Genomic DNA, 22,839 nt, shown 5'->3' on the forward strand with positions numbered 1-22,839 from the left:
GTCAATCAAACAGTGCTTATGCAAGTAAACATTGATTTTAAAGTAAAAGCCTTGGTGTGAAAAATGGCTAATTAATAGCTGGGTAAGCTTGGAAAAGTCATGTAACTTCTCTTTGCCTCTGTTCCCTAATCACTAAAATAGGAATTATGACACCGACTTTGAAGGATTGTTGTGAAAATTATATGACATAATGAAATTCAACTGTGACACGCAGTGCTCAACACTTCATTAATTCTCCTTAAATTATAGTTATTAATATTATTATTTGGTTGATAAGTACAGATTATTTTATACAGAACAAGACCCTATAGTATCATAAGCTTCAGATATGAGTAGTTTACTTATTGTTTTAAGGAAATGATGCTAAAACTTCTACAGGATTAGAAAATAGGCAGAGAAAATTTATAGCTTTTTTTTTTTTTTCTAAAAATCTCATGTTCATATTTAAATGTTTTCTAGCATTACTCCGCTCTCCAATTTTTTAGGATTCTATTAATTATGGTGAGTACTTACGGATTTTTGAATTGAATATATGCAATGTAGCTCTATTATGCAACACAGATTAATCTAGCCACAATGAGGGTATTGCCACAATAACAAAAAAGAGGGGAGTTTTTTATACATGTTCTGCAAAATTACAAACCATGTAGTACTTGGAAAAAATTTCCAACATACAAAATATTAGAATCTTTCTTTAGAATATGATTGAGAGAATATATATATGTAATAGGCCCAAAGCTCCTTCAGAAAGCTGTGGGTGGTTCAAGATAGTTTGATGTAGAATTAATGGTAACACTGTGAGTCTGTACAGTGCTTTAAAGTTTACACACTTATTTAATGTCAGATCTCCTCTGATTCTTGGAGAAGAGTTACGAAGAAGCTAATACACTCCTATCTCACTAATGAGAAACCTGATATTCAGAAAGTTTGTACAATTTGGTAAAACTCTGAGAGTCAGAAAAGAACTGAAATTAAATCCTTGGATTTCAGACCTCAAGTGTAGAGACCAGAACGTTAGAGGTTGAGTTAGCAGATACCTGATTAACCAGCTGGGCTACTCCCAGCATTGTGCTTCAGTTTTCTTAATGATAAAATGGGGTCTATAGAACCATGTACTTCATAAACTTGTTACCTTAGTCTGCTACATCTGTTTTAACAAAATTCCTTGTATTGGGTGGGTTAAACAATAATATAATACATAATAAAAATAAGTATGTAAATTTACTTTCAAGATTAAGGTGTCAACTGCTGGGGTTCCTTCGAAGAGTCTGCTTCCTAGTCCGCAGAAGGCTAACATTTCCTTGTGTCATTACAGGTAGGGAGAGGCTGAACTCTCTCTGTCCCTTTTCCTGTGACCACGTTAATCAGATCATTAAGGTTCGGATCTCATGAGTTCATCTGACCCTAACTACCTTCCAAAAATCCACCTTCCCTTTAAATGCCACCATATTGTGCTTCAGGGTTTTGACATAAGGATTTGCTGGTGGGAGATAATGCATTTCATAACTGTTGACAGGAGAATTAAGTGAGATCACACTATAAGGATTTTAAAGTAAAGTCTGACATTTAATAAGCTGGCTTAAACTTGTTAGGTGCCATTTTTACTACTGTTGTTAATAATTTTTCATTTTCTGGTCTCATCTAAATAGCACAAAGTGAGATAAAATAGAAATTATTGGAATGTTTCCAATGATCCAGATACCCTCAGTGTGAAAGTAGCTATTTGGTGGTTGTTTGAACACCTTGGGAGATATCAAATTCTGTATATTTCATTGAAGAGTTACTACTCTGTGGAACAAGCTGTAAACTGATCAATGCAAGTTTATATCAGCATCCCTTGGTGTCTAAATATCAGTTAGCAATCGGCTTCCTCCCTGGGAAGTTTCTGCTCATCTTTGGTCAGTAACACCTTTGTGACTGTTAGTAGAAGTCAGAAATCTGCCTTAACTGTTCTTGGTTTCAACCAATCTGGCTCACCCTTAAGGATTCTACCTGTTCATGCGATTAACTTGAGTTCATTTCAATATAATCTAAAAGTTGAAATCATATTTAAACATTTGCTATGAGCCTATGACAATACTAGGTTTACTAGGTATTCAACCCATAAAGATGGTATTCCTAGGAATTTGTGTAGGAAACATGGAGGCAAACATGAAAACATGCTTGTCCAGCTCAATTTTCATGAGTGCAATAACAAAGAATGTGGGCAAAACCTATTGATTATAGAAGAAATTATCAGAAGATTGGAGGGAGTGGGTTAAATATTAAGCTATGAGGGCAAACAGTAATAGCATCTGGCTCAGTCTAGCCACAGACCAGACGTAATTTGAATAATGTACAGGCACAAACTGTTATTACGCATTACATGGCATCACTTGTCCAAGAATATTAACTCATGATAATGCTCTCAAAATTTGTAATTGTGCTTTGTTGATGCTGATCACAATGCATGTTTTACCTAGAAAATGCCAGATTCTCAATGATAATTGATTTTCCCATATTATTAAAAACTATTTGGAATTTTATAGTGTAAGTGCAGAATAGCAAATCTTCCAGCAACATCTGTCTTGAAATTCTCAGCCATATCCACTGCATCCATAAACATGATCTGCTTTATTGTTGACGGTACCACTGCCTTACGCTCATGGCCAGAGTAGTAAATCTGGAAAAGCTTCCCAATGTCCAACCCAAGGAGCAATCCTATTTACACAAATTCTGCCTGTACCTTTTCTACCAAACTTAAAAACGACACAGAGGAGCAATCATCCCCATATTAACCACACATCAATAAACACTGGTACAAGGGTGGATGCTGAGTTAGTGGTTAATAAGCAAGCATCTCACATCAGAGTATCTGAGTTCAATTCCTAGTGGTAGCTTCTGACTCCAACTTCCTGCTAGTATGGACTCTGGGAGGCAGTGGTTATTGCTCACATAATTGAGTTCTTGCCACCCACATGGGAAACCTGGACTGAGTTTCCACCACCCAGTTTCCTCTCAGTCTGGCTCCAGCAGGCTCACCACTACATATAGTAGTGGATCAAGGGATGCTGCTCCCTATTTGGCTGTCTCTCACTGTTTCTCAAAATAGAAACTGAATGAATGAAAAATAAATAAAAAGCAACCTTTTAAAAAACCGCTGGTATACAGGTATGATAAGACCCTTGGTGAAATGAGCAGTCTGGAATTCGCCAAGACAGACAAGTGTTCTAATCTTTTAGGACATTCTGCCATGTGATGTATTCCAGGTCCACTGGTTGGAGTGACTGCTTCAGCGTAGAGAGCAGGATACCTCCCACCACTGCCACTGTCTTTGGCTGCTATAAACCAGAGGGCACACTGGTCAGAACATAAATAGGTAAGAAATGACATTCTAATCTATGTCTTTTTGGCCCAGGAACAACCCTCTAGGCACAAATGTCTTGAAGCTCCTTAGCATATCTGGTCAGCACTATTTTTTTGTATGACAAGGGAGGTAAAAGGCCAGAGATAACACTTAAAGGGAGAAACAGTAACCAGTGTCTGTGTAGGCCCCATCGCTGAACCAACAACACAGTTCCAGGTACCAAAGGGGACTTGTAAAATCTTGGGTGAGGCACCCTAAAGGGTAGACTTGGGTCCCATAAATGTGTTTACTGCCCCGGTCTAAAGATGTTATTTTTTGCATCAAATATGTACCTCCTCTATCCCCTGTATACATATGCTATTAGTAGGCATTGCAAACAAAGTGATATCTTTGGAAAAATAAAGATCGAAAATGTTGAGCAAAGCAAACTTAAGAATGTTTCTTTAAAGATGGAATTTTTTTATGCCTGTTTTGTCAAATATGCTTTGACCTTCTCCAGAAGATGAGAATCAGAGTCTCAGTAGTTACATACCCTGAAGGTAGATTACTCAATAACCATATTGCTAGAAAATTTTAAATGAGTGAATAAAGGAATTAAGAAAGAACTCAGACTATCGGGTAAGTGACACAGAGCTTGAGCTTGGGGATTATATTGTCTAGATACAACCCTGACTGTAATTTAATCGACATATGCAGAGAATCCATTCACTGAATTTCCCTATACCTTAGTTTCCTTATTTAAAAAAATGGGAATAATAATCGAACAAGCATGAGTGCTGTTATGATAACTGTGCATAACATATAAGTTAATTAGTGCAATGCCTAGCTCAGAATATATAGTCAATATATCCTTCTGACATTATCTCCTGAAGAAGAATTCTGTGAAACCTGTACAAGATGCTTAAAACACTGGCACACAGAAAGTGCTCAAAGCTGTTAGCTATTACTACCTCCTCTTCTCTGTTTGCCTCGTTCAGGGTTTAAATGACTTCAACAAAGAGTCAGACAAGTTCAGCATGAACAACTCTATTTATTAGAAATTTCATTTGCTTTATTACTTCTTGTACTAGTTTTATTAAAAGCTAGCCTTTTTCTTGGTTTGTCTGTTCTTGTTCTTAAATATAGATTGTTTTGGAGTAACAGCAGTATCTTGGACAAATTGAATATAATATTTTCACTTTTTATTAGATTTCAAAGGCCTAGCCTACACACCATTGTATACATCAGCCAATCCTTCCTCAGGAAATCCTCATAGAATTAAAATGATAACTTTCTGAAGTAAGCCAAAGCAACTTCCATACAGCACCAGCCGGCAGGAGCATTGTATAGATATCAATTGGATTTAGGTGAATAAACCATTTTCCCATATTTTATGTGTATCTATTGCAGGTAATGTCCTTGTGGAAAATAAGGTGGAAAACTTTTATGGGGTCTCTTCTTCTGTGGAACCCATATTTTTAAAGGGAATCAATCTACCTTTACTTTCAACATCCATGTATCACCTTACAAGAACTGAGTTGATACAAAACAGAATGAAATTGAAAGTTTACCTCTGGTCTCTCAGATGATTCCTCATACCTCATCTTGTATATTAAAATTTTTAACTTTTTTAAAGATTTTATTTATTCATTTGAGAGGTAGAGTTACAGACAGTGAGTGGTTCACTCCCCAATCGGCCGCAACGGCCTGAGCTGCACCTATCCGAAGCCAGGAGCCAGGTGCTTCTTTCAGGTCTCCCATGAGGGTACAGGGGCCCAAACACTTGGGCCATCTTCCACTGCTTCCCCAGGCTACAGTAGAGAGCTGGATTGGAAGAGGAGTGGCCGAGACTAGAACCGGTGCCCATAAAGGATGCTGGAGCTTCAAGCCAGGGCTTTTAACATGCTGCACCACAGAAAAGCCGGCCCCAAATTTTTAACATTTTTAATAAAAATCTAAAAATTACATGGTGACTATTTTAAAATTCACTTCATGTGAATGAAATTAAACATCTTTTCATTTGACTACTGTTTGTACCCCTTGCCTATATTTTATGCTGAACTATAGTCTTTTTACTTTTTATTTGTTCTATTCTTTATATATCTACATATCTATATCTATTCTATTGGCCATTAAGCTGTTGACTATACTGTAAAGTGAAAAATATGTTATTTGAGATGCTGCATCTCTTGGAGTAGCACCTCAAGGTATTCTTTGCTGCTGCATTCATGGTGGGCTTTGTCTTCATCCAGCTGCAGCCAGGGCTTTCTCAGGTCAATGGGAACAAGAGGTCAGAAGTCACCATAAGGTGGACTTTGACTTACAAATTGTAGATGAAGACATAGGACAGGTTGTCTATGGTCTCTTTGAAAGACTATTCCAAAACCAAAGAATAATTTTGTAGTTTTAGCTACAGGAGAGAAATCTACAAAACAGCAAATTCCACTGTGAAATTCAGGACTTCATGATCCAGAGTGGAAGCTTCACCAGGGGAGAGAGCACGGGAGGAAAAAGAATCTATTGGGGATGCTTCCCCGATGAGAATTTCAAGTTGACATACTACTGACCTGGCTGGGTGAGCATGCCCAGTGCAGACAGACAGTGATGGCTCCTGGTTCTTTAACACCACAATGAGAAGCCCTGGATGGATGGCAAGCACATAGTATTTGGCAAAGTTCTAGAGGGCATGGAGGTGGTGTGGAAGGTAGAGAGCACCAGGACAGACTGGGGACAAACCCCTGAAAAATATGGTTATTTCTGATTGGGGCAAAATCTAGTTGTAGAAGACCTTTGTCATTGCCAAGGAGTAGGGCAGCTTCCCTACTCAAAGGAAGCCTTTCCCTTTGAACAACTGTTTGAGAGGGCTTGATGCCCTCACGGGAGTGAAGATCCCCCACCACTGGGCTCTGTGCTGCACTGGCCCCAGTGCTGCCATCTTAGTGGACCCACTCCGCTCATATTCCCCAGGCCTTCTCTCCCAGTTTTGTAACAAACTCTTACCAACGCTGACCAATTAAAACACGTTTTTTTTTTTTAATTTTAAAAACTGTATTCAAAAAATAATAAATAAAACATTAAGTTGAAAACAATTACAGGTAATTTCAATTGAAAATGTTTCATGCATGTGTGTTTTGTTATTCATGTGATGCTATGCCGAGTTCTGTTTTTATGTATTAGGGATTCAAAGCTGACAACTATTTTACAGATCAAATAACTTGCTTTAGGTAAATGCCCTTATTGAATTTTAATTCCTAATTCCATCAGACAGATTCTTCATATCTTTATCACTTTTTTTTTTTTAGTTTTTTAAGACTTATTTATTTATTTAAAGTCAGAATTAGAGAAACAATGAATGTCCACAGCTGAGGCAGGAGTTTCAAATAGGTCTCCCACTAGGGTAGTGGGGGCCCAAACATTTGGGCCATCTTCTGTTGCTTTTCCCAGGCATATTAGAGGGAGCTGGACCAGAATGGAGCAGCCAGGATATGAATCATGGCTCATATGGGATATTTATTTCACAGGCTGCAGCTTTACCTGCTATACCACAATGCTGGTTTCCTTTATAACTTCTTTACATGGTTTCTAAGTTTCCCTGATTATTTGTTTTTTCCAAATAACAATGAGGGTGAGATTCATCTTGGTGATACTATCCTTGGTGATGAATTCTTATTATCTCTATTAGAAATCATACTAGAGCAGGCAATATGGAATTATTTAGTTTACTCTGGAGACGAAATTTTATAGAGACTTTTAAGGAATTCTTTTGATCAATCAACAATATTAATTCTATACAGATCTGGGAATGAGTCAGTCATTCATATTCCATGTACACAGTTTGGAGAGAAGTCACAAGTGTTAACTAAGTGATGACATGTACTATGGTTCTCTTGATTCTGCATAATGTTGTGTGTAGTGAGAAGGGCCTAATCCCCTTTCAGACATCACCCTATGCCATTTGCACTCTGTGCAATAGGAAGTGATCAGGGCAGCCTTGATATTCCTCTCAGGTTATCTAACTTTAATTTTGTCATGACTATTGGCCCCTGAACTCTCTTTTATTACAGCATTTACTTTATAAAACTTGCAACCATCAATTTTTTTCTCTGCTTCCTTGAGATGTAAACATCTTCCACCCAGTCGCTTCTCAGTTTTACAGTTCCCCGAAACTCTTCCTCAATACCAAGGAGATATTTCTTTGAAATATAATCATCAAGAAAGATGGTGTCCTGGGGCTGGCACTGTGGCATAGCGGGTAAAGCTGCCAGCTGCAGTACCAGCATCCAGATGGGCTCCGGTTCGAGTCCTGGCTGCTGCACTTCCAATCCAGCTCTCTGCTGTGGCCTGGGAAAGCAGCAGAAGTTGGCCCAAGTCCCTGGGCCCCTGCACTCATATGGGAGACCTGGATGAAGCTCCTGGCTCCTGGCTTCGGATCGGCGCAACTCTGGCCATTGCAGCCATCTGGGGAGTGAACCAGCAGATGGAAGAGCTCTCTCTCCGCCTCTGCCTCTGCCTCTCCGTAACTCTGCATTTCAAATACATAACTAAATCTTTAAAATAAATAAAAAGAAAGATAGTGTCCTTATGTCTGTGGGAGGTTAGGAGCCTAACTTCAGGAAGAGCCAATTAGCAACAGCAGATGGCCTATCACATTGACTGCCGACATTCCTTAGTTATTTTCCACTACATTATTGTCAGTCCTTAAAATTCTTATTTTTTGTTTAACCGAAGTTGATTTCCAGCTCTCTTCTATTTCAATAATCTTGAAAAATAATTCCTGGCTTGTTTATTTGTTTGTTTCATTGTTTTATTTTTTTTTAAAGATTAATTTATTTATTTGAAAGGCAGAGCTACAGAGGCAGGGAGAGAGAGAAGGAGGGGTCTTCCATCCGCTGGTTCACTCCCCAAATGGCTACAATGGCCGGACCTGCATCAATCTAAATCCAGGAACCAGGAGCCTCCTGTGGGTCTCCCACGTGGGTGCAGGGACCCAAGGACGTGGGCAATCCACCATACTATCCTAGGCCATAGCAGAGAGCTGGACCGGAAGTGAAGCAGCTTCAGCTGGAAATGGCGCCCACATGGGATGCCAGCACTGCAGGCAGCGGCTTCACCCGCTGTGCCACAGCACAGACCCCTCATGGCTTGTTTCAACTCCACTTGTTCTGTCTGGTGTCACTTTGCTTTGACAAAAGCAATAAGGTCCTATGTCACTTTCCTCATGACAATGCCTACAGGAAATTTGAGAACAATACTCATTCCATTTAAAAGTACTTTAGGTTATGGATTAATATGAACAAAATTTGTTAAAGATTTTTAAATATTTCTGTAAGTAGCATTAGTATTACTTACAGTAATCACACCCATCAAAATTCTGACTCGAAATTCAGAGGAAATAATTCACAATCTAAGGATTGTTTTTATGCATATATGAATCTGGTTTCTTTCTATTGCAATTATTTCTGAGTTGATATGGATTATATCAGTACAAGTTCTGTGATCAGAAACATTTGAAAAACATTGATTAAACAAAGTTAATGAATTGTAATATTATAGAACTTCTCATATTATGACATTGAGCATTTTGAATTTAAGAAACTAAGGATGAAGTGAGAAATAATTTTAAAATATACTTGTCCACAGAACCATTTATCAAAGAGCATCTCTGTGGTCTGAGGCTCTTTTGAATAAATGTTGGAACATGTTGATCAATAATATTGACCATTGTTTCTCAACTCCGGATGCTTATCAGAATCACCCTATAGCTTTAAAACAATATGATTTCTCTGAAACGTAAGAGAGCAGAGGTAAAAAATGTGTCCTCTTGTCTTTCTGTCTCCCTCTCTTTGTCATCAATTTCTATAATTTCCCAAATGCCCTTCAGCATTTAAGAATTGCCATCAAATAAATTACTACAAACTAATATTTTTACTGAAAACATGGGGCTTTTTTTCTTCATTTTATAAATTGTTTCAGGAGTTTTATTCTATCATTGGAACCTCGTGAAGTTATGTTATATGTCCACCTCATTCTATCATTTGAACCTCATAATGCTATGTTATACATCCACCTCAAATTATTTTATTACTTCTTCAGTATTCATATCTTAAAAGCTTCAAATTACTTTATGAGCCACTTTCTAAATATATCTTTGAAGTAGTTGTTCACATCAGATCTTCTGCATCACTTCTTTTCTCCTCAAATATGAGCATAGCATCTCAAAGCAGCCCCAGGAAAACTGCTCCATTGTGGTTATTGATGTTGACGCATTACTGTTCATAACTATATTGGTTAAATAAAACTTTATGGGGCCATTGCTTGCAGTACCAGTGTCCCATGTGGGCACTGGTTCAAGTCCCAGCTGCTCCACTTCTGATCCAGCTCTGTGCTATGGCCTGGAAAGGCAGAGAATGGCCCAAGTTCTTGGGCCCTCTGCACCCATGTGGGAGACCCAGAGGAGGTTCCTGGCTCCTGACTTCTGATAGGCGCAGCCCAATCTGTTGCAACCATCTGGGGAGTTAACCAGTGGATGGAGGGCCTCTCTCTCTTTTTCTGCCTCTCTGTAACTCTGCCTTTCAAATATATAAATAAATCATCTTTAAAAAACTTTGCAATAATTTGATTATATTATGTTGATTCAATTGAAATGAAATTGAATCCCACCCAGTCACCCTATAGTTTCCATGGTATCACATAAAGATGTTGTTACACATTTAGTAGTTACTTCCCATCTAACACTATGTGTTCACCTAGCAAATGATCAAATCTATGTTACCTAAGAAGATAATTGTATCTATATTGTGCGCGCTCTCTCTCTCTCTCTATATATATATGTATATATATACATATATGTAGCCATCATCATTATAAATAGTACATGCTGATCATTATCTCCCCAAATTCATCACTAAGCCAATAACATAATTATATAAATCCTACAAGAAAGGATAAAATATTTAAAGTTAAAAATAATTATAATTTATCTATATGAATCTAACTATATGAAATAAATACAGAATACTCAAAAATGTAAACAGTGCCTAATAATGAACAGAGACAAATTACAATTATATATCCAATGAGAAGCTTGTCCTATTTATTTAAAAGAGAGAGTGAGAGATATTACTCCATTGTTTCACTCCCCACATGGATGCAATAGCAAGCCATGGGCAAGGCTAAAGCCAGGAGCCAAGAGTTTCATCTGGTTCTCCTACATGGATGACAGGAGCCCAAGGACTCGGGCCACATTCTGCTGATTTCCCAGGCCATTAGCAGAGAGTTAGATGGGAAGTGAAACCGCCAGTACATGGAATTGGCACCTATAAAGGATTTCATTGTTGCAGACAGCAGCTTTACCCGCTATACCAAAACACTGGCCCCAATCCGAATTTCTTAGCAATGCCTTTCACTTATCAACTTTTTGAATTGCACTCATCTTCGTCTACTATTTTCATCATGAAGCAACCAGTACTGGCATCCTTTCTGCTTCTCAAACATGCAAAGCTCATCCCATATTCAGAACTTATCATAGGTGGTAAGTCCAATAAGCTACCTCTCTCCAAGCCCAGGTCTGCCCTGATCATTCTAACTAAATTTTCCTCTTTAAAGGCAAAGACTTGTTATCACCTTCTTTGGTCCACTAGTAGTCTCAACAAATAAGAAAATATGGAAGATAAATAAATATTTCATTCCAGGTTTGTTAACACAGGAGAAAATTGAAGTCATTTTAGAAAAGGGTGAATCAACCTCTGGAAAAGTGAGTGGGCCAAGAGGACATCCTGAGAACTTATATTCATTCTGTAAGTGGATACATTCCAGTAATCCTACATCTTTGAAAATATTCATTGTTAATGAATAACTATATACTTATCTAAACCCTTGAAGCCACATATATTTCTGGAGTCAAGTTCTTCAGATTTTAGAAAGACAGAATACAGAAATATCATTCCTGTTGAAATTCCAGAGTCAACTATAATACCACCCCATTATTCAGTATAATGATATTTCTTTAGCATAGCATAGCATATTTACAATAATTAAAATACATAATGACTACTCTTCACCTTATGTCAGATCAAGTCAAGATTCTGCCCAGATAAGTTTGAAAATAGTTCATGTTTGTCACCAAATATGAAATGAAATGAAATGAAATTCAAAGCTTTGTGTATTTCATAATTTCAGATCAGATAAGTGATTGTGGACATGAATTATATATTTCTCACAACTTAGTTTTACACTTAATCATATTTCTTTTAATATCCTTATAAATACATGGATATTCACATCATTCATTTTAATGGTTGCATATTATTCCATTTTATGGATGAGCCATAGTTATTGCTAGTGATAAAAAATAATTTTATCAATTTGTCATATTAATTTTGACTTTATTCATCTCTCATGTGGCTGCTATCACCTCTCATGGCCTGCATGCCCAATGCTTGTTTATCTTTATAAAGCCACTTTTATGGAAATGTTTCTTGTATAGTAACTCAAACACAAATATTTATCCTGAAATGTGGTATATAATTTTTCATTTTTGTGGCCAGAATGTATCTCATTTTCTGAAGGAGGATACAATGCTATAAGAAACTTACAGACAAGAGATCCTATATTCTGACTTTCTCAAAACAGAGGTGTGATTTCAGACAATGTCTCAAGATCCCTGAGTGAGAATAAATAATTAAAGCTCAAAAATATGGGAGATGAGTGAAAGAAATGATTTCTAATAGTATATAATATATATTAAAACATTTTCCAAAGATTTCCAGAATATGGAGCACATAGAAAAATAATATTGTACCTTTTAGGTAGCTTGAGATTGAGGGAAGACAAGATTGATGGCTCTGTTTGCCTCAGAACCTACTTGGGAACTCTGATAACTAAGGAAATCAACCTTCCTTATGCAACAAATGAGAAATTTTACTATAAATTGTTGATGAAATGCATTTGGCTGCTATGCAAGTGATTGCATTATAGGAGTAGTGACGGCATTATTGGTTGTAGATTTCTAGAATCAGAGGGTTCCTAACTTCCTCAGGAGCATTTGTTTTTGAAAGCCCATTTGCAAAGCAGGATATTTAGAAGCCTACTCGGTAGATGAAAAGTCAATAGCGTTTCAAAAAGTTGTTTGCTATCCAGGCTTTCACTGTCATGGAGCTTCCCTCTACACACTACAGGTTTATCATGCTGTTGAAATGTTCCAGTTTCAACTACTTCAGCAAGAGAAGGCAGATGCAGAGAAAGAGAATACCAGGAGACTTCAAATACTTGAGGAAAACTGAATTAAAAGATAAGTTTAGGGAGACAGTGCTGCGATGCAGTGGGTAAAGTCTCAGCCTGCAGCACCAGCATCCTTTATGGGCGCCCATTTTAGTCCTGGCTACTCCAATTTCAATCCATCTCTTGATAATGTGCCTGGGAAAGCAGAAGATGATCCAAGTGCTTGGGCCCATCCATCCATGTAGGAGATCCAGATGAAGTTCCTGACTCCTGGCTTGGGTCTGGCCCAGTTCTGGCCATTGCACCCATTTGGGGAGTGAACCAGTGGATGGAAGATGGCTCTCTGTCTCTCCCTCTCTCTTTGTAACACTGCATTTCAGTAAAAAAAAATAAACGTTCAAATAAATTTTAAAATAATAAAAAGATGTTTACTTTGGTGTAAAAAATGTTTACATGTATGTTTGGTTTTCCTTAATAAACATTTTCCATGAACTTTTTGAAAATATCCTGTGTCAATCATCCTAAAAGGATATATTTCAGAATTCATAATTGAAACATCATGTCATTGGCCAGAGGCTAAACTTATTACCATATACAAATGATTTTTTTAAAGATTTAATTATTTAATTGAAAGAGTTAAACAGAGAGAGGAAAACCAGAGAGAAAAAGAGGAATCTTCCATCCATTAGTTCACTCCCCAAATGGCCGCAACAGCTGGGGCTGGAACAAGCCAAACCCAGGAGTCAGGAGCTTCCTCTGTTTCTCCCACATGTGTGCAGGGGCTCAAGCACTTGGAGCATTTTCCACTACTTTCCTAGGCTCATCAACAGGGAGCTGGATGAGAAGTGGAACAGCTGGGTCTCAAACCCATGCTCACATGGGTTGCCAGCATCGCGAGTGGAGGCTTTGCCTGCTAAGTCACAATGATGGCCCTGGGAATTGAAGTCCTTACACTAAATGACCATACACCAGGTAAACATGTCTGAGTTCTATTATTAAGGGAAACATGGAGAGGACACAATATTGAATAGTTAAAAAATCTAATTAAAATGGGTATTATTGGTGTACATAGCTATATAAGCAAAGGAATGGATTCTTTATCATTCTTTAGTACCAGTTGAACTGCAGATTTTATAACTTCCATTATAAGTTAAGCTAGTTGCTCCTGTACTGGACAAAAAGGATTTATAATCAAACCACCCCTCTTGTACTCAAGTGCTGAGTGAACCTAATGTAGTTGGTTTCCTTCTCTGATTCCGCATTCTATCATCTGTTAAATGAACAAAATGAACTAAATAAACCTTATGGAATCCTTCTAAGTCTAAAATTCTAAGAGTCTGGGAAATATTAGATGGATCAGATATCACTAAAATAAAAATTAAAAATGTAAGTATTAGCTCATGTTAGTTTCCTTTTCCCCTAGTAGTAATTTATTTTGCAAAGTTTAAGAAAATATTCTCCAAGCATGTAATGCTTCTTGAAAGAAAAACATTCTTTTTAATATTCTATAAGTAGAGGAAACAGCTTTTTGATCTACAAGAAAGTTAAAATAAATACACAATTTCAAAAAGTTTGAAATTTGTTAAAGGCACTGGGTAAAAAACCAATGCCAAGGCATTTTATTAATTTAGTTTTCCAAAATATCAATTTTTTTATCTCAAATGTGCAGCTCTAGATAAATTTGAGTAGCTATGCAATAAAACAAAGTTTAAAACTACATAAAAATAAAATGTTTCATGATAAATGCAAATGTTTATTTTTCTCCTATTCTTTATTTTTACTAGGTAGTATATTTGGTACAATACAGATATGTTAGAATTATTTATGCAAATATAAAGTTATATTCCATTACACATAACATTTTTGCTAAAATATAGTCAACAGTTACTTTAGCAGCTCAAAGATGTTACTTTTTTACTATTTATTATTTACTTATTAAAAAAGGAGAGAGAGAAAGAGAGAGAGAGGCAGACACAGAGATTTCCCATTCACTGGTTCATTTCCTAAAAGCCACCAACAGACAAGGCTGGGTCATGTTGAAGTCAAGAGCTGACAATTCAATCCAGGTCTCCCCTGTAAGTGGCAGTGACCCAAGTACTTCAGCCATTAGCTGAGGTCTCCCAGTATGTGAACTAGCAGGAAGTTGAAATTGGAGGCAGAGCTTTGAATCGAATCCAGGCACCTCAATATGGGACGCAGGTGTCATAGCCACTGTGCCAAATGCGTGTCTCCAAGCAGCTACTTTCACACCTCTTCATTTTAAAATGTTTAAAACTATGTTTTCAGATTATAGGATGTCCTAATCAAATAGTACATTTAATTAACTAAACTGTTTCTTTTCATTGTCTAAATAAGACATTTAGATATTTGATAAATAAAATGCATATATGTCAATTGTAAAATCTTAACAGGTCAAAGGAAAATTTTGATTTATCTCTCTCTCTTTTTTTTTTTTTATTTTTAACAGGCAGAGTGGACAGTGAGAGAGAGAGAGACAGAGAGAAAAAGTCTTCCTTTGCCATTGGTTCACACTCCAATGGCCGCCACTGCTGGCGTGCTGTGGCCGGCTCACCGCGCTGATCCGAAGGCAGGAGCCAGGTGCTTATCCTGGTACCCCATGGGGTGCAGAGCCCAAGCACTTGGGCCATCCTCCACTGCCTTCCCGGGCCATAGCAGAGAGCTGTACTGGAAGAGGGGCAACCGGGACAGAATCCAGCGCCCCAACCTGGACTAGAACCTGGTGTGCCTGCGCCGCTAGGCAGAGGATTGGATTAGCCTATTGAGCCACAGCACTGGCTGATTTCTCTTTTGATTTCTTCTATGACCCATTGTTCATTCAGGAGCATGTTGTTCAATCTCCATGTGTTTGCATATGCTCTAGGGATTCCTGAGTTGCTAATTTCCAACTTCATTCCTTTATGGTCTGAGAAGCTACATCATATGATTCTAATTCTTTTGAATTTTCTGAGACTTGCTTTATGGCCTAGTATGTGGTCAATCCTAGAGAAGGGTCCATGTACTGCTGAGAAGAATGTAAACTCTTTATGTGTAGGATGAAAAGTTCTGTAGATATCTGTTAGATCCATTTGGGCTATAGTGTTGTTTAAATCTACTGTCTCTTTGTCGATCTTCTGTCCTGTTGATCTGTCTATTACTGAGAGTGGAGTATTGAAGTCCCCCAGTACTATTGTATTGGAGTCTAAGTCTCCCTTTAAGTCCCTTAACAAATCTTTTAAATAAAGCAGTTCCCTGTAATTAGGTACATATACATTGATAATCGTTATTTGACACCACATTGGCCCAACTAACTAAAAAAAGAAGAGAAAGACCCAAATCAATAAAATCAGAGATGAAAAAGGAAACATAACAACAGACACCACAGAAATAAAAAGAATCATCAGGAATTACTACAAGGACTTGTATGCCAGAAAACAGGGAAATCTATCAGAAATGGATAGATTTCTAGACACATGCAACCTACCTAAATTGAACCAGGAAGACATAGAAAACCTAAACAGATGCATAACTGAGTCAGAAATTGAAACAGTAATAAAGGCCCTCCCAACAAAGAAAAGCCCAGGACCAGATGGATTCACTGCTGAATTCTACCAGACATTTAAAGAAGAACTAACTCCAATTCTTCTCAAACTATTCAGAACAATCGAAAAAGAGGGAATCCTCCCAAATTCTTTTTATGAAGCCAGCATCACCTTAATTCTTAAGCCGGAAAAAGATGCAGCATTGAAAGAGAATTACAGACCAATATCCCTGATGAACATAGATGCCAAAATGCTCAATAAAATTCTGGCCAATAGAATGCAACAACACATCAGAAAGATCATCCACCCAGACCAAGTGGAATTTATCCCTGGTATGCAGGGATGGTTCCATGTTCGCAAATCAATCAATGTGATACACCACATTAACAGACTGCAGAAGAATCACCATATGATTATGTCAATAGACACAGAGAAAGCATTTGATAAAATTCAACACCCTTTCATGATGAAAACTCTAAGCAAACTGGGTATGGAAGGAACATTCCTCAATACAATCAAAGCAATTTATGAAAAACCCACAGCCAACATCCTATTGAATGGGGAAAAGTTGGAAGCATTTCCACTGAGATCTGGTACCAGATAGGGATGCCCACTGTCACCACTGCTATTCAATATAGTTCTGGAAGTTTTAGACAGAGCTATTAGGCAAAAAAAAAAAAAAAAAAAAAAAAAAGAAATTAAAGGGATACAAATTAGGAAGGAAGAACTCAAACTATCCCTCTTTGCAGATGATATGATTCTTTATTTAGGGGACCCAAAGAACTCTACTAAGAGACTACTGGAACTCATCTAAGAGTTTGGCAAAGTAGCAGGATATAAAATCAATGCACAAAAATCAACAGCCTTTGTATACACAGGCAATGCCATGGCTGAGGAAGAACTTCTAAGGTCAATCCCATTCACAATAGCTACAAAAACAATCAAATACCTTGGAATAAACTTAACCAAGGACATTAAAGATCTCTATGATGAAAATTACAAAACCTTAAAGAAAGAAATAGAAAAGGATAACAAAAAATGGAAAAAAAATCTTCCATGCTCATGGATTGGAAGAATCAACATCATCAAAATGTCCATTCTCCCAAAAGCAATTTATAGATTCAATGCAATACCAATCAAAATACTAAAGACATTCTTCTCAAATCTGGAAAAAATGATGCTGAAATTCATATGGAGACACAAGAGACCTCGAATAGCTAAAACAATTTTGTACAACAAAAACAAAGCCAGAGGCATCACAATTCCAGATTTCAGGACATACTACAGGGCAGTTGTTATCAAAACAGCCTGATACTGGTACATAAACAGATGGAATGACGAATGGAACCGAATAGAAACACCAGAAATCAATCCAAAAATTTACAGTCAACTTATATCTATCTGATCAAGGATCCAAAAACCAATCCCTGGAGTAAGGACAGTCTATTCAATAAATGATTTTGGGAAAATTGGATTTCCACGTGCAGAAGCATGAAGCAAGATCCCTACTTTCATCTTACACAAAAATCCACTCTACATGGATAAAAGACTTAAATCTACGACCCGACACTATCAAATTATTAGAGAGCATTGGAGAAACCCTGCAAGATATAGGTACTGGCAAAGACTTCTTGGAAAATATCCCAGAAGCACGGACAGTCAAAGCCAAAATTAACTATTGGGATTACATCAAATTGAGATGTTTCTGTACTGCAAAAGAAACAGTCAGGAAAGTGAAGAGGCAACTGACAGAATGGGAAAAATATTTGCAAACTATGCAACAGATAAAGGGTTGATAACCAGAATCTACAAATCAAGAAACTCCACAACATCAAAACAAACAACCCATTTAGGAGATGGGCCAAGGACCTCAATAGACATTTTTCAAAAGAGGAAATCCAAATGGCCAACAGGCACAGGAAAAAATGTTCAAGATCACTAGCAATCAGGGAAATGCAAATCAAAACCACATTGAGGTTTCACCTCACCCCGGTGAGAATGGCTCACATTCGGAAATCTACCAACAATAGATGCTGGAGAGGATGTGGGGAAAAAGGGACACTAACCCACTGTTGGTGGGAATGCAAACTGGTAAAGCCACTATGGAAATCAGCCTGAAGATTCCTCAGAAACCCAAACATAACCCTACCATACAACCCAGCCATCCCACTCCTTGGAATTTACCCAAAGGAAATTAAATTGGCAAACAAAAAAGACACTCTGAAAAAAAAAAAAAGAATACCTAAATGAAAGATCTCAGTGAATGAGATTCCAGTGGAAAGAACAGGGCCATCAACTAAGGAGATACCTTTCTCTGAAGGGAGGAGAGAACTTCCACTTTGACTACGACCCTGTCGGAATAAGATCGAAGTCGGTGAACTCAAAAGGCTTCCATAGCCTTGGCAACTCATGACTAGAGCCTAGGGAGATTACTGACGCCATAAACAAGAGTGTCAATTTGGTAAGTCAACAACAGGAGTCACTGTGTACTTACTTCTCATGTGGAAGTTGTCCTTAATGTGTTGTCCAATGTGAAGTAATGCTATAACTAGTACTGAAACAGTAGTAGGTAAAATGATGACTGTGCCTCAGGAATATAGACAAGGGCTAAAAATAATAATCAAAGCTCAAGATGTCAATTTTACTCATCTACATTAAATTTTATACTCTATATATTAGCAGAAATTAGAGAAAATGTATGCTATTTGTCTTTTGGGGGCTGGTTTTTTCACTAAGAAAAATAGTCCTCAATTGTATCCATTTTGTTACAGAAGGCAGGATCTATTCATTTTTATGGTTGAGTAGTATTTCATTACACATATACACCATATTTCCATTATCCATTCATAACCTTATGGACATCTAGGTTGACTGCACAATTTAATAACATGAACTGAGCTTTTACAAGCATGGGGGTGCAGAGAACTCTTTCAGATGCCAATTGCATTTCCTTTGGGAAAATTCCCAAAAGTGGATGACTGAGTCTTACTGGAGGTCTATTTTCAGATTTCTGAGGAGTCTCAATGCTGTCTTCCATAATGGCTGTGCTAGTTTACAGTTCCATCAACAGTTTATTAGCATAGCTTTGTCTCCACATCCTGACCAACATTTGTCATTTTTTTTTATTTTTGAATGATAGCCATTTTAACTGGAGTGAGGTGAAACCGCATTGTGGTTTTTATTTCCATTTCCCTGATGACTAATGATCCTGAGCATATGTTCAAGTGTCTGTTGACCATTTGTATTTATTCCTTTGAAAAATAACTGTCCATATTTTTACAACTTCTTACTTTAATTGTTTATTTTATTATTTTTTAATTTCTTGAACTCCATATGTATTCTGAATATCAATCCTTTACCAGATGTGTAGTGTGCAAACACTTTCTCCCATCCTGTCAGCTCCCTCTTTACTTTGTTAAGTGGTTCCTTTACTGTTCAGAAGCTTCTTGGCTTGATATAATCCCATTTGTTTATTTTTGCTTTTATTGCCTGTGCTTCTAGAGTTTTCACTAACAATCCTTTGCTTTACTAATGTCTTGCATCATTTCTCCTATGTTTTTCTCTGTTAATTGAATGGCATCAGATCTGAAGTTTAGATCCTTGATGCATTGTGTTGGTATTTTTATAGGTTATAAAATAGAGGTCTTGCTTCATACTTCTGTATGTTAAGGACATCAGCCTTGGCATAGAGTTAAAAGATACCAGTAATATGCTTATTGTAAGCTTGTAAGATGCTCAGAACACTTCTGATCATATTGCATGTGCTCTATTAGCATTTGTTAAGTAATAAAGCTTATTTCTTTATAAAATGAAAATAAATAAGAACAACCATGATATTTCCATAAGAAAAATAAATGAATGTATTCATAAAAAGACTAGTACACAAATACTCCTGATTGATTTTTATGTCATAGTGAAAAATTGGACAAAAACAGATATCAATCTGCAGGTGAATAGATAAGCAAATCCTGGTGCATTGAGTCTGATCTATGGTATAGAATGTGAGTCAGCCCAAAGAAAGAAAGAAATATTGATTTATAGAAAAAATGAATTGGTCTCAAAGCAATAATAAAAATGCTGAATGCAAGAAGCTGGAGAACAAGAGTATACATTATATACTTCTGTTTCTATAAAAATCTTTTAAAATAGAATCCAGTCAATAGTGACAGCATTTGTTGGAAGACAAGAGTCAAAGACAATTTGGTAGGGAAAGTTTGGTAGTGAATACAGTGGAAGGGATTACAAAATGACAAAAGCAAATATTTGTAGAAATTAATATACTCATTATCTTGATTAGCTCAGTAAAAACATATGTACATATGATACAAAGAAATACATATGATTATGTGCACACATATATATTTAGAATATATATGAATAAAATACATATATATCAAATTATAGATCTTATCTATATACAGCTTACTATATTTCAATTATACTTTAATTAAGCTGTTATAATAAATTCTGAAATTGTTCATTTAATCACCATTTTTGAAAATGCTCATTTAGACAAATTGTGTAGATATAAAACAATGTAAACTATTTTATTTTTATATCTTTTTATGAGAATGATTAGTATAATCCTCAGATAAAGGAGCCATTTCTTAAAAGTACTCTGTGAGTAGAAAAGTGTTAATATTGTACTTCATTTTCTTCAAATGCATTTGTAACTGCGTTTATAGGCTTAAACTGATTTTACAATTTTTACAATTTAACATATAGATATCAAACTGTGAAATTTTTATACAAGATCTTCTTGTAGAATATCATTTAGGTCCAAAAGTTATAGACGTTTTGACTCTTACCAACAAAGAGATATGCACAGATTAAGTTAACATCCTAGAAAGGTGTTAGAAATGGTCTGGTGAGCATTCAGTAAAATTTTTTCTTAACAAAGTGTTATTTTCATACACTGAAAACTTTGGAAAAGTAAATTTCTATCACAGCATGCACATTCCTAAGTCTTCGTAAAATTGGACATTAGCACAAATCAAGCCTCCAACTAAAGTGATCTTGAAAAGATACTTTTGTGGTTAAACAAGATGCAAATAGTGACACTAGTTGAGTAAAACTATTGTGTATTTATTGCAAATCTTTATATTTTTATTTATATAAGCTGAACAACTTTCATGTTTTTGATATATGTAAATATAGGAGTATAGTTAGAATTCCTCCTTGCCCTCCCTCCCATGCTTCCATATTCCCTCCTCCTTCCTTTCTTGTTCTTTTAATTTTTACAATGATCCACTTTGAGTTTATTTTATAATCATAATATTAACCCTTTACTAAGTAAATAATTCAACAAGTAATAATAAGAAGAAAACACTGTTCCTCAACAGTGAAGACAAGGGCTATAACAATAATCACTTCACAAAATGTCAATTTCGTTCACTGATATTACATTTATTTGTACTCTATGGTTACAACAGATCAGTTAAAACATGATATTTGTCATTTTTGGACTGGCTTATTTCACATACAGATTTCCAGTCACATCTATTTTGTTGAAAAAGATAGGGTTTCATTCTTTTTCACCCCATATTTTCTTTATCCAGTCATCAGTTGATGGACATTTGGGTTGATTCCATATCTTAGCTAATGTGAATTGAGCTGCAATAAGCAAGGGGGTACAGACAACTCTCATATGCTTATTTCATTTCACTTGGGTAAATTCCCAGGAGTGGGATGGTAAATTCCCAGGAGTGGAATATTATGTATCTATTTTCAGCCTTCTGAGGTATCCCTATACTGTCTTCCACAATGGCTGAACTAGATTATATTCCCATCAACAGTGTATTAGGGTACCTTTTACACCACATCCTCACCAGCATTTATTGATTTATTTTTTATTTTTGTAAATAGCCAATTTAATTTCTGTAGATAGCCAATCTAAATGGGGTAAGGTGATACCTCATTGTGGTTTTTATTTTCGTTTTCTTGATGGCTAGTGATACTGAGCATTGTTTCATGTGTCTGCTGGCCATTTCAATTTCTTATCTGAAAATTTGTTTTCAAGTTCTTCTTAACTGGATTGTTAGTTTTGTGGTTGAGTTTCTTAAGCTCTTTTTTTTTTTTTTGACAGGCAGAGTGGACAGTGAGAGAGAGAGAGACAGAGAGAAAGGTCTTCCTTTGTCGTTAGTTCACCCCCCAATGGCCGCTGCAGCTGGTGCACCGTGCTGATCCGAAGGCAGGAGCCAGGTGCTATCCTGGTCTCCCATGGGGTGCAGGGCCCAAGGACTTGGGCCATCCCACAGCACTCCCAGGCCATAGCAGAGAGCTGGCCTGGAAGAGGGGCAATCGGGACAGAATCCAGCACCCTGACTGGGACTAGAACCTGGTGTGCTGGCACTGCTAGGTGGAGGATTAGCTTGTTGATCCATGGTGCTGGCCAAGTTTCTTAAGCTCTTTCATAGTTCACAAATATTTTCTCTGATCTATCTGTTCCCTCTTCAATTTGTTTAACTTGCAGTGAAGAAGTATGTTAGCTTGATATAATCCCATTTGTCTATAATTGCTTTTATTGTCTGTTCTTCTAGGGTCTTTTCCAAGAATTCTTGACCTATGCCAATGTATTACAGAGTTTCTCCAATGTTCTCTAGTAATTTGATGATATCAGTTCATAAATTTAGATCCTTGATCAGTTTTGAATTCATTTTTGCATAAGGTATAAGGTAGGGGTCTTGTTTCATACTACTCAAGTGGAGATCCAATTTTTCCAGCACCATTTGCTGAAGCTATATGAAAGAGTTATTA

General features: G+C 36.8%; 1 pseudogene; it reads left to right on the forward strand.

Moving 5' to 3' along the window:
- The first annotated feature begins 5,502 nt into the window (after nucleotides 1-5,502).
- On the forward strand, nucleotides 5,503-6,135 carry LOC133764359 (peptidyl-prolyl cis-trans isomerase B-like; annotated as a pseudogene).
- Nucleotides 6,136-22,839: the final 16,704 nt, after the last annotated feature.

This window comes from Lepus europaeus, chromosome 7, assembly GCF_033115175.1.
Source record: "Lepus europaeus isolate LE1 chromosome 7, mLepTim1.pri, whole genome shotgun sequence".
NCBI lineage: Eukaryota > Metazoa > Chordata > Mammalia > Lagomorpha > Leporidae > Lepus > Lepus europaeus.